The sequence below is a fragment of the Hemibagrus wyckioides genome, linkage group LG04 (genome assembly GCF_019097595.1).
Source record: "Hemibagrus wyckioides isolate EC202008001 linkage group LG04, SWU_Hwy_1.0, whole genome shotgun sequence".
NCBI classification, from domain to species: Eukaryota; Metazoa; Chordata; class Actinopteri; order Siluriformes; family Bagridae; genus Hemibagrus; species Hemibagrus wyckioides.
In genome coordinates, this window is record NC_080713.1 from 14567411 (window position 1) to 14579047 (window position 11637).

The following is an 11637-nucleotide window of genomic DNA, read 5'->3' on the forward strand; positions in this document are numbered from 1 at the left end:
GCCGAGCCCATGTTCACTCTTTTGAGAGAGGATGCCTATTTTTTATGGTCCAATGAGTACCAGCAGTCTTTTGATCACTTGAAGCAGCAGTTGACTAGTGCACCAGTCCTTGTTTAACCTAATTTTGGAAAACCTTTTACAGTTCATACAGATGCTTGTGATGTTGGTCTCAGGGCCACATTGACCCAGACTGGAGAAGATGGCATGGAAAGGTCTGTTGCAAGCCGCACACTACACAAGTCAGAATGCCTATATCCACTTCAGAGAAAGAGTGCCTTGGGGTGATTTGGGCTCTCGAACATTTTCGTCCATATATTGAGGGCTCCAGTGTAAAAGTTGTTATGGACCACAACAGTTTGAGGTGGCTGATGTCAAGGCCCTCCCCCTCAGGGCGATTAGCTAGATGGTCCTTATGACTGCAGGACTTTTAGATAGTCCACAGACTGGGCTCTGCAAATTTAGTTCCAGATGTTCCAGATGAGTCGATAGACCTGTTACCACCATATGCCACTATTGGCTCTTTGAACCTCATACGTCAACCGTGGCTGATATTGGAGGACAACTTAATTTGTTCCAGAAGAGTGACTGGGTAATCTCATCAATATACACTAAACTGGAGAGCAGTTCCTGTGTCAACTCAACAGATTTTTGCATTCAAGATGGTTTAGTTTACTTCATGGACAAGAGGGCATCTTGCCGGGCTACATCCTCTGAAGGCCCTACGGTTCCTGAAATTCTGCGTTGTACATTGCTGAGATACTTTCATGACCACCCAAAGGGGGGTCACCAGGGCATTACCAAAACCCTTGGACGCTTACAGAGGCAAGTCTACTGGCCAGGTATGAGGGGTGATGTCAAGAGGTAAGTCCTGTGCTGTGTGACCTGCCAGTTATCCAAGTCAGCCAATCAGAAGCCTGGAGGCTACCTGAAACCAGTGGTTGCTACATATCCATAGGAGTTTGCAGATATTGATTTCATGGGTCCCCTCCCCAGATCGGGCCATGGGAATTAATACATTTTAGTTTTTGTTGATTATTTCACTAAGTGGGTGGAAATCTGTCCAGTTCAAGAGGCTACAGCGGCAACAACAGCTCACAAGTTTATTTCTGAGGTGTTTGTGAAACCTGGTGCTCGTACACACCTGGTCTCTGAGGTTGTTGCAGCAATAGGCTCAGATCACAGGCTGACTACAGCCTACCACCCCCAGTCTAACTAGACGGAACAAGTGAACCGTACTATTAAGACTGCAATCCGTGCGTATGTTGGGCAAAAACACAGAGACTAGGACCTCCACTTGCCACTGATCTCTTTTGCATTGAGAACAGCTACACACCAGAGTACGGGGGACACCCCAGCTTTTCTTTTGTATGGCAGACCTGACTACACCCCTTGATTTGTGGATGTCACCAAACCCTCAATACATGGCTGATTCTGTAGCAGACTATAAGGTGGAGCTCACTTCAGCCTTGAAGGAGGCATATGATTATGTGAGAGTCCCTAGCAGAGAGCCAGTCCACACAGAAAAAACATTATGACAAAAATTGCCGTGCCATCTCTTTCTGTGTGGTGATTTAGTTAAACAGAAAGAACACCCTCAGACGGATGCCTCGGCAGGTTTCTCTGCCAAGCTAGCCAGAGTCTATAAAGGCCCATACAGGATTACCAAAGTTTTGTCTGAGCTGAATTACAGGCTGACCAGGGTGGTGGATGGAGCTGACAGTGGTGTTACATCCATTTTTTACTTGGGACGACAAGGAGGATTTGGAGTGTACCCCCCAACAGTTGGCTGAAACCAGTCTGCAGGACCAAGAGGTGTTTGTCCCTGATGAGCAGGAAGACTATGGCTTTAACATCCTGTTTAAGGAACCAGACAGCCATGGCCAGTTTGCGGCTGCTCTGACCATGGGGACACAGTCTCCTTTCGTCAATAGTCCTGTGGTCACACCTCCTGTGAACTCTTTCTCACCCCACACTGACACACACCTTGGGCACATGCAAACACACCCGTATTCTCTACCCAATAGATATACTGGTGATCCTCACCTTACATACACATAGCCCTTTCATACAGAAATACACTCATACTCGCAACACCCTACTCATTCCACACAGACTGCCCACACAGCACAACCATACTCCCTCCATCCTAGGTGCACACTGAGGGTTACCAGTGACTGGGCCATCAACAGGTGGACAAACCTTTATTTTGCTTCACAATTTGTGTATTGAAAGGTTTCAGGACATTATTGTTTTCCATATTGTTTTTGGTGTTATTTTTTGTTTGAAAAAGAAAAGTTGTTTTCTTTGGCTGGTCTAGGGAATAACAGGTATTGGAATATCTGAAAGGGTTATAACAACAATGTGCACCATTTGTTCGAGTTCAGACTTGACTTTCAAATCTTTATGGTGATATTTTCTGTTTCAGTTCATCTTCTGACAGTGTGGAAAAAAAGTGTTTGTGTGAAATGGGCTATGGTCATGTGCTGTACAACTGTATTTCAATCTGTATTTTTTTTTAAGTTCCACTGCTTGTCGCTGTTATACAATAATGTGATGCTGTGAAGGAGTAATTGTTTCATTTCCATTGTGGCCTGAGGACAGCCCTTGTTTTAAGTTGGGGGGATATGTAATGATGACGTCACCCCGTCTTAATCTTAAGTAAGATTAATGTAAGTAAATTAATATAAGTAAAGATTAAAATTAAATTTGGATTTAAAGATTAAAGTAGCTTTAGATTAATGAGTAAATTTAAAGATTAAAATTATTTTTTTATTTAAAGTTTAAAATAGATTTGTATTAGATTTATGTTAAAATGAGTAAATTTTTCAGAACAATTTCAACAGTGAGGACCAGAGGACGATATGCAAACTGCAGGAGGTCCAGTGAGGGTGGTAGCTGGGTCTTGGTGTGCCTCATGATGAGCCTCTCGAAGCACTTCATCATGTTTTGAATATGAGTGGGACAGGACGATATTCATTGAGGCAGGACACTGTTTACTTTCTCGTCACAGAGATGATGGTAATGGTCTTGAAGCATGTTGGAACAATGGTGCTGCTCAGGAAAATGTTAAATCAACTAGCTATTTTGCACAATCCCTGAGCACTCTGCCAGGAATGTTATCCTGTGTTTTCTGGTCCAGCAGACTTCTGTGGGTTAACTCAGCATAGAGTTATGCAATCAGATGTGGTTAGACAGAGAACCTGGTCATTGGGAGAATGGGTGGTCTTTTTTGCCACTATATTGTGCTGCACCTCAAACCAAGAATAGAAGTTGTTCAGCACATCTGGGAGGCAGGTGTCACTGTCACAGGCAGGTGAAGTTGTCTTGTAGTTAGTGATCACCTAGATGCCCTGCCACATGCCCTGGGTGTTACCACTGTCATAGAAGTAGCAGCGGATTCTCTGGGGGTGTGTGCACTTTGCCTCTCTGATGGCTCAGGAAAGTTTGTCCCTTGCTGTTCTTAGGGCCATCTTGGCCCATGCTCTTAAGGTGGAATATCTAGATTTCAGCAACACCTGCACCTTTGCAGTCATCCATGGCTTCTGGTTGGAGGATGCAGTGATGGTATTGGAGACGGTCATATAATCAGTGCAGTTGCCAATGTTGCAGTCACTTGTCACTGACGCCATGTACTCCTCCAAGTTCAAGTGCCATTGGTTGCCACCTCCCTGAACATGAAACCTGCCAGTCAGCACACTCAAAACAGTCCTGAAGAGCAGAGATGTTTCCTTCTGGCCAGGTTTTCACCTGTTTCAGAACGGTTTCGAGTGTCTGTATGCTGGAATTGGCATAACAGAGATGTGTTCTTAGTAGCTGAGGTGGGACATGGGCTTCATGAGATACACACCAGGGCTTGTTTGTGTAAGCAAGATCTAGCATGTTTGCCCCTCTCAGTCCACATGCTGATGGAATTTAGGGAACACCAGTTTGAGATTTACATGGTTGAAATTAACAGTCAGTTGACAGTTAAACAGTTGACAATAAACAGTAAGTCTGGGTGAGCATTCTGCAGATAGCTAATAGCATTGTAGAGTTCACAGGGTTTCTCCTTATCATTACCACTGGGGAGAATGTACACTCCGACAGTGAAAGCAACCATTACCATTGAGGAATTGGGTCTCAGACACCCTAACACGAAGGACACCGCAATCATACATGCAACCCAATACCAGAGCACCACTGTTCTTACTCCACTATTGAACACTGTGCCAAATGTATACTCAAGTGAACAGTGCACTGTCACCACCATTCTGTAGAGGACACAACACACACAAATACAGAGAATAAAAAACAAATTTTCAACTCAAAGCAACTCTCAATCTGAAAATGAACCACATAATCCTGCGAAATAACTCTGTCTGAATATGAGCAACAGCTGCTATCCTGCCAAGTATGCCAAGTGTGGCCAAGTGGGATGGGGGGGTATTCAGGTGTGGATCATGCTGACTACTCCAAGAATGCGGCGGAGCATGACTGGAGGAACAAATTGCTGAACTTAAGATGCAAAAACAAAATTTTTTCCCAACTCTTGCATATACATACAGCAGAATTGACTGTCTGACTCTGAATATAGGCTGAATATGAAAAAGATCCAACATAGGTTACTGGATTTCTAATTAATACAAACAAAAGCATTCTAGCTGTGACAACAAAGTGAGCCGCCACCCACAGAAATACTCCTATGATACTTAGTTGACATATTCTATATAAGCTTTGTTGTAACTCTAAATCGAAATCTTGTAGTAAATCTTGCCTTGATTCCAATTTTTCACTCAATAAACTTGAGTGCAGAACATGACTCAACTGACATCAAATGACACAACTATCTCTGATGTATACACTGATGTATCTTTTTTTTTTTTTTTAGATTTTTAGATTAGATTCATATCTAAAATAAGGAATATAAATATGTCCTGTTTCTGGGTCTTTAGAATCATCTGTATATTTGTAAAAACTTCTAAAACTAAAAATTCTGTCTATGTACTGCTTATATTAATGACTCCTTTAGAACATGCTTTTGGTTATACTTTATTTTCTTTATCTTTAGGTCAACTGATCAAAGTGAGAAGAGCAAGGTAGAGAAATTGGCAGAACTACTGTGGGGCTAATATCAATATTACTTATACTTACTTGTTGCATTTGCTTGTCTATTTATCCAAAGCGGTTCAGCTGTGCTTACTTGTATTACCAGCAATTCTACACAACGTATTTAACTAGATGATTTGCAAAGTGACCTTTAATATTTGCTCTACTTTAACCAATCTATACCAATCTAAGCAGCAATTTGTGTATATCTAATGGCATTTCTCCCATTTCTACCTGCAGCAAAGTCACAGGAGAAGATTGAAACCTCCACAACATATTCTAAAAGCTTGGTTTTGAATCTTGGTAAGCATTGAGGTTGATGTTGAGCCATAAATTAATCTGCCATAATTGATTGTTGACCTGATTAGTGCACTGTATACTCTCTTTAGTGAATGTCTTGTGGCTCCCCAATCCACTCCTGCCAAGCACCTCAATACTTCAACTCCTGTTTTACATTCATCAACTATATTTTGAATGTGTGTCCCAAATGTTAGTTTGCAGTCCATCCATACTCCCAGATACCTGATCATTGATACTTTCTCTAGTGTTTGTTTATATAACTTTAATTTCACTTCAGGAGTTTTCTTCTTTTTTGAAAAAGATATAACCTTAGTTTTTGAGAGTCAAAATACCCATTGATTAGCCAAATTTTCAACAAGATCTATAGCTACAAGGGAGGTGCTTAAGGTAAAATTGTTCAATTAATCAGAGGAATCACGTGAAGTCATCCTGAATTTTATCCTTCAATTTTTTTTTCTAAGGTAAGGGCCTTTCTTAAAAATGCTGCATATAAGATGTGTCCCTGCTCAGCATAATGTGTTAATTTCAATTTCATCATGCAAATGACTGCTAATGTTACGCTAAACTGTTCTTATAAGCTCCCTATCCGAGCTGGCGGAGGTCTTTCCCCCGCGAATAATAATATGAAATTTCTTGTGTTGACTCAGGGACATCATTCCTTATACAGTAGCTCATCAAATATGATAAACAGTAATCAATGGCTGTATTTCAATAATAATAATGTTGTTGTTCTTTCGGCTGCTCCCTGTTAGCAGATCATTTGGTCTGCATGTTTTAATTTGGCACAAGTTTTACGCCAGAAGCCCTTCCTGATGCAACCTTCCCATTTAATCCAGGCTTGGGACCAGCAATAAGAGTTATCTCTTATTATATATCTAGTCCACACATACACGGGTATTTTTAAAAACTGAGTTTTTCCTCCTTCGTTTTTAAAAAAAATCTTCAAGTCCACATGAAAACGCAAAAACACGGTCTGAAGCGTTGTCAAGAGCATGCAAAACCAACAGGTGGCAATATAATCTCAACCGTAAAGCCATGTTGGCCAATCAGAAGCCTGAGGCAGGCCAGTTCTTCATCAATGAAATTACCTGCAGCCCCTGAGTCAATAAAGACTTAAAGGCCATCTTGTCTGCCCTTGTCCCAACAAGGGTGGCCAGTAGGAACAGGCCTGACATGTGAGGGGCTGCATTTAAGGCCAACCCAATCCCCTCTATTTGGGAGGGCCCTTCCTTTTTAACGAATTGTGTGGGTGGCCAGCCTGTCTATGGCTTGGGCCCTGTGGCTGGAGTGGTTCTCGGTAAGCAGACCACTCCTGCCCTGGTACTCTGGTAGCCCCTAACTGCATGGGTTCAAAAGGGGCTTCTGATGGTTCAAGAACTCCAGAGGAGGCTAGGCGTCCCTGCCTGTAAGCACGTCCATGCTGGGCTTCCCTGTTTGACTGTTGCTTTAACCGTCTCTCCTGGAGGTGATTGTCCAGGTGTATAACAAGGTCTTCAGGTCACTGGGAGGGTCCCGAGCTGCCAGCTCGTATTTTAACTCCTCCAAAAGTCCCCGTACATAAGCTTCCTGGAGGGCTTGCTCGTTCCAACCCGAGCTAGCTGCCACAGTCCAAAACTCAATGGTGTATGCAGCCACAGAGCAGGTGCCTTGGCGCATCTGAAGGAGAGAAGAGGTCAGGCCCATTTCTCTGAAGGGGTGATCAAAGGTACTCTGTAGGGCTGCAATAAAGGTGTCGACGGTGGGATGGTCAGGTAGGCGGTGTTGCCAAACTGCAGTTGCCCAAGCTAGGGCTTTACCAGTCAGGAGGAGAATCATATAAACTATTTTAGATCTCTCTGTTGGAAATTGGGACGGCTGCATCTCAAATACAAGAGAACACTGTAAAATGAATGGGTTGCAACCCCCGGGTTTCCTGGCATAGGGCTGAGGGGAAGGCAAGCATGTTTCAACATGGGCAGAGGTGACTGGCTCTGCCGGTGCAGGTTGGGAAGTCCTGGGGCTGCAAAAGGCCCTGTATCTGCTCCAGCTGCTCTGAGATTCCCTGGACCTCAGTAAATAAAGCAGCCAGGGCCTGCTCATGTTTACCAAGAGTTGTGGCTTGACCTGCCACAAGCTGCGCTATCCACTCCAGGCCGGCTGATTCATGTTCTGGTGTGGACATACTGTTATGGAGAAGGAGGGCTCAGCACTAAAGGAGGGAGTGAGCACCGAGCTAGACCCGTTATCCAGATGGATAAAAGCAGATAGAAGATTTAATCAGGGAGCCAGGCAGAATAATGACCAGAAATAGGCAAAAGGAAATACAAACCTGAAAACTGTCTGAAGTGGGGAGGTTCAGTGCCACGCTAGATTTCCAGACGGACTAACTGCTATGCTATTGAGCTGTGTGAACTAGACAGAGATAGGCGTATAAAAGGCGGATTAGGAGCGCATCACACAGCGTGCACAGAAGCCACAAGGTGAGGGAGAGAGCCCTGCTTGTCACGGCCAAGTCTTGGCAGCTTCTGCAATTCCCTCACCGAGTTGGGGTTGGATTTATTAAACAGGAAATGGCGATGGGCTGATTCTCAGCCTGCAATGCCAGTAAACGACTTTCTAAATATTTATCTTGAGCAACAGCTTTTCAAGAGAGTAACTCTAACACCAAATTACCTCTCAGAACCTGTTGCCTCCAATACCTGGCACAGACTCTATGTCCGCACGCCGATTGAGGGGAAAACCTGTGGTTTATATACCAGCATGCACAGGTGCCATGCATCAACCCTAATTGCCTGCACTGGGCTGAGCACTATAAAAAGGCATGCCAATAACCGCGGATTTGCCTAAGCAGACACCCGCAACATTACACTATCGGGTTGAGGTCAGGCCAGTCAAGTTCCTTCCTTATGGGCCTTTTTGCACTGGTGCACAGTCATGTTGGAACAGGAAGGGACCATCCCCAAATTGTTCCCACAAAGTTGGGAGCATAAAATTGATTAATAAGGAATGATGTCCCTGGGTCAACACAAACATATGATGTCCCTGGATCAACACAAGATATTTCATATTATTATTATTATCATCATTATTAGTAGTAGTAGTAGTAGCAGTAGTAGTAGTTTAATTAACGATTCAATACCATATCATATGCTTTCTCAATGTCAAAAAATACTCCTATTACCATTTCTTTATTTGCTTGAGCTTTCCTTATTTCTGTCTCTAAGCATATAATTGCATTTTGGGTACCCAGCCTTTTCTGAACCCACTCTGATATACATGGATCTGGCATAACATTATGACCACCTGCCTAATATTGTGTTGGTCCCCATTTTGCTGCCAAAATAGCCCTGACCTTTTGAGGGATGAACTCCACTAGATCCCTAAAGGTGTGCTGTGGTATCTGGCACCAAGATGTTAGCAGCAGATCCTTTAAGTACTGGATCGGACATGTTTGTCCAGCACATCCTATATATGCTCAATTGGATCAAGAGCTGGGGAATTTGGAGGCCAAGTTAACACCTCAAACTCATTGTTGTGCTCACCAAACCATTCCTGATTTTTGCTTTTTGGCATTATACATGATCCTGCTGAAAGGGGCCACATCCATCAGGGAATACCATTTCCATGAAAGAGTGTACATGCCACAATGCTTAAGTAGGTGTTACATGTACAAAAGTAACATCCACATGGATGGCAGGACCCAAGGTTTCCCTTGCATGTCACTGACACTGCCTCTGCTGGCTTGCTTTCGTCCCATAGTGCATCCTGGGGCCATGTGTTCCCCTGGTAAGCGACATGCATGCACCTGGCCATCCATGTGATGTAAAAGGAAAGATGATTCATCAGACCAGGCCATCTTTCTCTCATCTTCCCTCCATGACCCCATGCATGACTCAAGCTCAGACAAAATAAAAAGAATTCCAGACAAAATAAACGTGTCTTGAAAGCAGTATTTACTAATAGGGAATACTTAGATATAGGTGCTGTAGATTGTAGTACCCATGAGTGCTTATTTCAGTGCACAGCAAGTTGCAGATCTGATTACTTCAGGTGTCCTGGAGGAAGAAGATAACACTGATTTGGAAGAGGATTCCTCATCTTCAGATGAAGAAGAAATCCCTCAATCTGGCAAAAACTTTTTTGTCAAAGAACTGCAAAATATCATGGTCTTCTTTACCATATGGCAACCAGGGCAGGATTGCAGCAGAAAGTGTCATAAAGATGACCCCAGGGCCAACAAGATATGCTGTTTCCATGTTCATTACACCAGCCATCAAAAAGATCATCCTGGAAATGACCAATCTACATGGTTTCCATAAATATGCTATGCTTTGAAGATGCAAGTGTACACAGGGAAGCTGACCAGTGGAGGCCCGAGAAGAATCAGGGGATGCAGGTTGTACTTGATGTGACAAATGGACTGAGGGGTCACAATGTAATGTGTGACAGTTTTTTCACATCTTATAAACTTGGCCAACAGCTGCTGAAGAGAAAGATGAGCTGCCCTCTCCTCAATGTTTGCCATCACCCCCACCACCACTCTAGTTTCTTACCTTCCAAAGAAGAACAAGAATGTGGTTCTCCTGAGCAAAACAGCAGAGATCAGTGATCATGAGGACAAGAAGCCAGCTATCATTCTGTACTACAACCACAACAAAGGTGTGGACAACATGGACAACGTGATTGGAACTTACAGCTGCAGGAGGATGACTGCATGCTGGCCCTTGGTCATCTTTTATAACATCATTGATTTGTCCTCATACAATGCCTTTGTGATTTGGAGCCAGATTGACTCTGTCTGGATGCCTGTCAAGCAGAACAAGAGGAGGGTGTTCCTGTAGCATCTTGGAAAGTTATTTGTAACCCCCCAAATTCAAAGAAGAGAGTGTCTCCATCACACAGCAAGCTCTGCAGCACTTGTGAAAGCTGTTTAGAGTGCTGAATCTTTTTCTGTTTTATGTTAGACTGCAGCTGGGCACGCAAGAGGAGGAGATACCAATACTGTCCCCTAAAAAGGACATGTAAAAAATATACCTATAAGTCCATGCTCACACACTGTCCTGCTACCCCACATGTCCTCTACGACTCCTGCTGCCTAAACAGAGCTCAGAACATTGCACCCTGGTTCCCACCTGTTCAACCTGCTGCCCTCTGGTAGGCGCTACAGGTGCATCAAAACCCGAATAAACAGACTCAAGAATAGCTTTTTCCCCAGAGCTATAATCACAGTGAATTCTATTCTATTCTATTCTATTCTATTCTATTCTATTCTATTCTATTCAGGTCAGATATGTTGCCAAAAGGTTGGTAGATACTGTATTTGTATTTATAGTCAGGCTGTTGTTATTATAGTTACTATTTGCCTGCTTGTTTCCCTTCATTAAGAAATCCTTTCTGCTGCTTTAACTTTTATGAATACTGCCTTGCTAAAAACCTTTTATGCCTATGCAAGTACCTTTAGCAGTCGAAAAAATAAACATGTACTCTAGTAAAAAATGAAGGGTGGCCACTGATTAAATACTGACAAAATACTGCAGACTGAGTTGGGAAAACCTAAACATTCACAGAGTTTGAGATGAATAATGAGGTTGTTTCTTCATTCAAAATAGATTTAAGGATTGAAATTAAATTTAGCTGCTTTACTTTTGTGACGGGCATGCCAGCCCCACTTCCACGCTCCCAATCACTAATTGCGCCACCTGCACCCAATTTCCCCCGGCACCTATTTAAAGCTCTCACTCAGCAGTGGCAGCATATGAAAGACTGTATGAGCTACTATTGTTGAGCTAAGTCTGACCATCATACCTGTTCTAAGTTACCTGCCTTATTTTCCCTTTTATGCTGCTATTCTCTCTGTTTCATTTATTTGAGTTCATTTATTGCTGCCCCTGCGTTTTCTCTTTGTTTGTTGGCATTCAGCAAAGCTTGGTGTTCCAACCCCTGCTTCCTCCTGTGGTGCATTGTTACAACTTTAGAGGTTAAGTAAAGGCAGGTTGTTTTTGACCATTTGAACAAAGGGAGTATACAGAATTCTAAGACCACACAAGGGTTAAAAACATATTTCGTACTTTACCAAGGCATCTCCTACCTAAGCTTTTCTCCCTATGCTTTTTCCTATTACTTCATCTGCTATTCTATGTAGAATTCCACAAATTTTTATTAATATATTGCTCTACATTGTTGCTAAAGTTTACTAGTTCTTGTTCACATTACTCGTGATGTACTGTCCAATCTGCTGATCCTTCCACAATCCATTTTGAACTTTTACTTTGG